At 40.7% G+C, this 6,279-nt stretch overlaps 1 pseudogene; it reads left to right on the top strand.

Moving 5' to 3' along the window:
• Positions 1–5,078: 5,078 nt before the first annotated feature.
• On the top strand, positions 5,079–6,101 carry LOC102838540 (annotated as a pseudogene).
• Positions 6,102–6,279: the final 178 nt, after the last annotated feature.

The following is a 6,279-nucleotide window of genomic DNA, read 5'->3' as shown; positions in this document are numbered from 1 at the left end:
ACAGTTCCCTAATTTTCTCAGTTCCTGGCTTCTGTAGGTATTATAGATGCAGTGTAATTTAGTGTCTATTTTACATTGTGTTAGTTATCTTCATGCTGTAGGAATTCAGCACTGAACAGGAAAGTAATTTAAATTTGGCTGTCTGTAGATTCACACAGGGACAATCCTAGACATTTGTCTCCTGAATTTCCTCCAAGCCCTGTCCACCTGTCTTAAAAATACTAATGATTAGTCCACATTTTTCAATATAGTCTCCTTCTAAGCCTTCCTTCACCCCTTTCCCTTATGATTTTCTGTGTTCTGTACCCTGCTTTTGAGCTCTTTACTCCTTCACTTGATCTTTGTACTTCCTGTTGGTAGAAACCATGCCTGCCTATCCTTAATTCCTGTCTACAATCCAGTGCCAGATATGTTGGTCCTATTATCACTGTTTGTTAAATGGATAGACATGGCTATGAGGAGATAGCCAATCTGCTTAGTTAATTGGAGCTAAAGGGTTAATTAGTATAAACAATTTCATGGATTGTGTCTCCCAGAGTTCAAATTTGCCTTCTGGCTGACATCTTACAAATTCATGATCGGTAGAAGTGGCAGATGGTAGGGAAGCTTTATGACTTAGGGGCAGGCCTTCAGGGTGGGAGAGGTGGGCACATATTTCTGGATTTGCAAACTTGATATGCTGTTTTCACAGTTTTGTGAGAACTGAAGGCATACACTAGTATCACCTAAAATTAAGTCAGTTTTATAGGTATTCCAAAGCTTGCTGTTGTTGTTAAGTGCCATCTAGTCTATTCTGACTCACTACATCATTGTGTAAGATTTCCAAGTTGCAGCTGGTGAGTTTGAATTGCCTACCTTGCAGTTAACAGTCTAGTGCTTATCTTACGGTGTCACACAAGGATTAATATTTATTAAGCCACTAATTTTGGCAGATATTGATAATAAAAAGCTTGGCATACTTAATTTCATTTAATCCTAACAAACAATACTACATGTAGGTGCTAATTTTATTTTCTCCTTTATAAAGTGGAAGCTGAGATATAAAGATATTAATACATTTATATAACATTTGCAGAGTCAGTAAATTACAGTAGTCAAGCCCAGTTGTATTGTCTCTAGACTTCCTGTGAATAACTATCACATTATAGTAGATTAAAAAATAAAAATACCTGCAAGTTTTCAGGTGATCTTAAGCTAGACATTTCTTTAGGGGGGGATACTATAATGGTCAGCAACTTGATGCAGGCTTTAATGCTGAATATGCTGGTTGTTGTTGACTTGGTTTCAATCCTAGTATGATAGGGTTCCTGAGGAGTGGCTGGTGGGTTTGAACCACCAATTTTGTGGTTAACAGTCCTGTGCTTATCCCACAGGTCCATGTGTATAAAGGATATAAAAATTACTAAAAGTAACTATTTAGAGACAGTGCATTTGTTCCCTGTGAATAAAGAATACCAGTTACACATTTTTAAAAAAGAAGAAAAATTCAGAGTGCATATCAGGAGGCAACCCAGAGGTTGAGCTGACATCCTCATGAAAATAAAGAACTTGACCAGGATATATACCTAATGAAAAGATCTACTCTAGACCCTGTGATCAAAACTCCCCTCAAGAAGTAATTCTATTTTAGGAGGTTGTGGAACAATATACACTTGTCTGTGGATATTCATCAGCTACATGCTCAAATTTCTGATATAAGTAATTCTCAAAGTGAACACTGGGTGGCTACTAATTTGCTACCCCTGCTAGAGAGTAAGATCCCCTAAGAACTTGATTGAACCTCAGCATAGTGATCCTGCTTGGTCACCTTAGAGCAGGTGGTGGGCCGGCAACGTCTGGCGCATGGGGTCCCCAGCTGATCTCCTCCCTCCCTGCCTTCCTCGGATGGCGGCTGTTTATGCTGGACGTGTGGCCAGAGACAGGTAAGGATCACGTGGAACCTCGGCAACTTAAGACAGAGCCATTGCCATGCTGCAATGAGTTTCAATGACTGGTAAGACTGAGGAATTCGCACTGACCGCCTAAGACAGGCAGCGTCCCTTAAACAAACAATAAATTAAGGAGGATTCGGATGCAGACCGTGCAGACCCGGTCAGGAGGCCAAGCCCCTGTGGGCCCAAGCATTGTTGACCGTCCAAACCATAGGCTCTGAGGATCAGACTCTAGCTACCTAGTAGACATAGCAAACTGTCCCTCATCTGATTATTCAGTAATGCTTGTTAGTAATCTCATACATGAGCCCTGGATATCCACAGACAAATGTAAAAACCTTCCCTAAAAGCCGAGACTGTAAATTCCAAAAAGGCAAGTCCCCCCGCATCCAAAAAAAAAAAGCTAAAGAGGATAGAGAGAAACACTGTTAACTGATGTTATATGGAGGGGATAATAATCAATGTAATGAAACAAGCTATATGAATGGTTGAATGTGAAGCTGATGATGTGCCCTGTAAACTTTCACTCAATCCAAAATAAAAACATTTAATTAAAAAAAAAAAAAAAAGAAGTAATTATAAGTCTGACCAGGTTCTCACATGAAAGATCAACAGGGCTCTCAGGCTGTTTGCCACTGACCATGACTTTTACCTGAAAGATAGATTCAGTTGCTTTGATTGTTAACTAATCACCCCAACGTTTACTGGTTTAAAACAATAATTATTTATGTTTTCTGGGTAAAATCATGAGGTCTGGATTAGGCAGTTCTAGTGTGGCCTGGACTGAAATCATCTTACTTCTTTAATTTCATGCATAGGCTGATTTTGGGAATACTCCAAATGCCAAAGACTAGATATGGCATTGAAAATAATTGAAGAAAATAACTCATGCCTCCAGTTGCCATATTGAAGGAGTCCTGTGTGGTGCTGTGGGATAAAGCACTGGACTTGCAAGATCAGTTTGAACCGTAAGATCAGTGGTTCAAACTCACCAGCTATTCCTTGGAAATCCTATACAGGGTCACTATGAGTCAGAACTGATTTGATGGCATTGAATAACACAGATAGTTGTGTGCTAGGGTCAAGCTGGAGTTCTGGTGTGACACTGTCCAATAAAGCACTGGACCAAAGTCATTTTGAATCACAAGCTCAGCAGTTCAAACTCACCAGCCACACTTTGGAAACCCTATACAGGTTCTCTATGAGTCAAAACCAGCTCAATGGCACTTAACAACAACTAGGGCCAACTTGAAGCTATAGAAGAGAGCAAATCATTAAATATTGATGAATGTGCTAAGCAAGATTTTAAATGTTGGTAACTTGAAATAGACCCTTCTGGTTTTTTTTTGTTTGTTTGTTTGTTATGTGCTGTCAAGTCGGTTATCATAGTGTTCTAATTGTATAGGGTTTCTTTCTGTAAGTGGCTGGTGGGTTTGAACCTCTGACCTTGCCGTTACCAGTCCAGTGCTTGTCTTACAGCTCTTTGTGGGAACATTTACACATGTAATTCAGCAAATACTAAAAATCAGGGCTTCTTTTTTTTCAGAGAGCTCATTTACTTGGCTACCACTGAGACTGGAACAAGGAGAGCTACTTGGATGTTTCTTTGTATTTTAATGTCATTTCCCCATGTAAAATCTACATGGTGACTTCCGTTGGACCTCTTAACACATCAGCTCTGATATCTCAAGAGAGAGATCCAAGAGTAACTATATGACGTTTATGACCTACCTTCAGAAGCTCTAGAGTCTTTTTTTCATAGTCCCCGGACCTCCCAAATTCTAGAAAGGGAACATAGAAGTCAACTTTCAATGGAAGAATGTCAACATCACATTGTAAGAATAATATTTAGGGATTTTAGGTGATTGAAAATATATTCTTTATATAATTTATTACAGTAAACGTTTATTATGTAATTATTAATAAGATTAAAACCATGAAAAAGAACATAAGTCTTTGTGACAATTATCTTTCTCAAATAGGCCTGCAACATGACTTTTTCCTCAATCAAAAACATTGCTGGGAGGCTGGGCTTGATGGCGGCTAGGATGGAGGTGCAGTGAAATTCGCCGTCAGCAATAACACAGAATACTAGGCAAAGGAGATCCAGGGCAGAGCTCCAAAACTCGGAACCATGGAGATAGGAATATTTAAAAAGTTTGAAGGCTTATAGCTTGTGTAATTTGGAGCTGAAGTAAAAAAAATCGCATACTTTTGAATCTGCTGGGCCGGGCTTGGAGGCCCGAGCTGACATCCTGGGTGAGACCAAACGGCAAGGCCTACCAGGGGGAGCAGAAACACCTTGGGAAAACGCCATGGGAACCTTGGGACAAAGAAAGAGTGGATCAATCTGTGCTCCAATTAGCAGAATATGACAGTGCCTGATTTTCCCACAGTCTCACTAACATGTCACACTAGGACTCCATACCCAAATACCAGGAGAGAATGAGTTGGTTGCTCTGGAGGCATATGATCATAGTCTTAGTGGATGTGAAGATGAACTGACAGAACATAGTCTAGGAAGACAGTGTCCTACATTCTCCTTTGCTAATTTCCAGCTCAGAGATGATTAGATGCAAAAGCTAGACTATAAACAAGCTATGACAGCTGTCTTTTGAGACACCCACTTGTTCTTGGACTTCTCCATGAGATTACTGCAGAAGATTCTAGGCAGTGACCTCTGCTTTCTGAGACTCTGTGACTGAAGACACCCCAGACAAAAGAAATAGATGTTGCCTGGCTACCACTACCAACTGCTCTGAAAGGAGTCACATGAGAAGTTCCTGGATAGAGTGAGAGAAAATGTGGAACCAAACCCAAAAGAAGATCAGGCTTACTGGTTAGAAAAAGACTGGTACAACCCCAAGCCTGCTTCTGATTCATAATCTCTTGGACCTCTCGTGCTTGGAACATCAGCCAGCAATCAGCCATCTGACCTACAGATTTTGGAATATACCAGCTCCCACAGCCTTGTGAAACAGCAGCCTGCCATCTGACCTGCAGGGTTTGTTAGCTCCTGCATCACTGGGTCAGGAGAAGCCTCCACCTTGATGCTGAATCTGAAGATTTGAGATTTGCCCACCACCACAACTGTATAGGAATGGTGGCTGAAACAGAGGGACATCAAGGGACACAAAGGCAAAAATCATGTCGGACAATAGCTGGGAACAGGCTGATAGACGCATTGTCAAGATGGAGGTGGACTACAGCGCCACCGTAGATCAGTGCCTGCCAGAGTGCGAGAAGCTGACCAAGGAAGGAAGACTTTAAGAAGTCATTGAAACCTGTCTCTCTTTTGAGAAACAACCATGCAGCTTCTGCTATGGTGTCTACATCCTGTATCTTAGTGCCAATAGTGAAGATGTGCTGTGAGGCTAGAGAATGGGATTTACTAAATGAAAATACTATGCTTTTGTCAAAAAGGCGGCATCAATTAAAACAAGCTTTTGCAAAAGTGGTTCAACAATGCTGTACTTACGTTGAGGAAATCACAGACCTCCCATCCAAACTTTGATTAATTGATACGCTACAAATGGTTACAGAAGCAAAGATTTATGTTGAACGTGAACGTGCTTGACTGACTAGAACATTAACAACTATCAAAGAACAAAATGGTGATGTGAAAGAGGCAGCCTACATCTTACAGGAGTTATAGGTGGAAACCTGTGGGCTAATGGAGAAGAAAGAGCAAGTTTCTTTTGGAGCAGATGAGGCTTTGCCTGGCTGTGAAGAATTACATCCGCATGCAGATTATCAGCAAGAAAATTAATATCAAATTTTTCTAGGAGGAAAACACAGAAAAATAAAAGTTGAAATATTATAATTTAATGATTCAGCTGGATCAGCATGAAGGCTCTTATTTGTCTCTTTGTAAGCACTACCAAGCAGTAACAAACATTCCCTGTATACAGGCAGAAAGTGGAAAGTGGTAACAGGCTCTGAAACGTGTTGTTCTCTATATTACCCTGGCTCCTTTTGACAATGAACAGTCAGATGTGATGCACTGAATAAGGGTGTGACAAGAAGTTAGAAGAAATTCCCAAATACAAGGATCTTTTAAAGCTTTTTACCTCAATGGAGTTGATGAGTTAGACCACACTTGTTGATGACTACAAAGTTGAATTAAGAAAAGGTTCTTGTGAGAGTCCAGCAGCTTACGTTTTTGGCTAAACATGTTGTTGTTATGTGCCATCGAGTCGGTTCTGACCCATAGCGACCCTGTATAGGGTTTCCGAGGGTGTAAATCTTTACGGGAATAGAAAGCCTCATCTTTCTCCTGCGGAGCAGCTGGTAGTTTCGAACCGCTGACCTTAAGGTTCGCAGCCCGATTCGTAACCACTACACTACC

This window comes from Chrysochloris asiatica, unplaced genomic scaffold (assembly GCF_000296735.1).
Source record: "Chrysochloris asiatica unplaced genomic scaffold, ChrAsi1.0 scaffold00030, whole genome shotgun sequence".
NCBI lineage: Eukaryota > Metazoa > Chordata > Mammalia > Afrosoricida > Chrysochloridae > Chrysochloris > Chrysochloris asiatica.
This window is presented reverse-complemented; position numbering and strand designations above follow the sequence as displayed.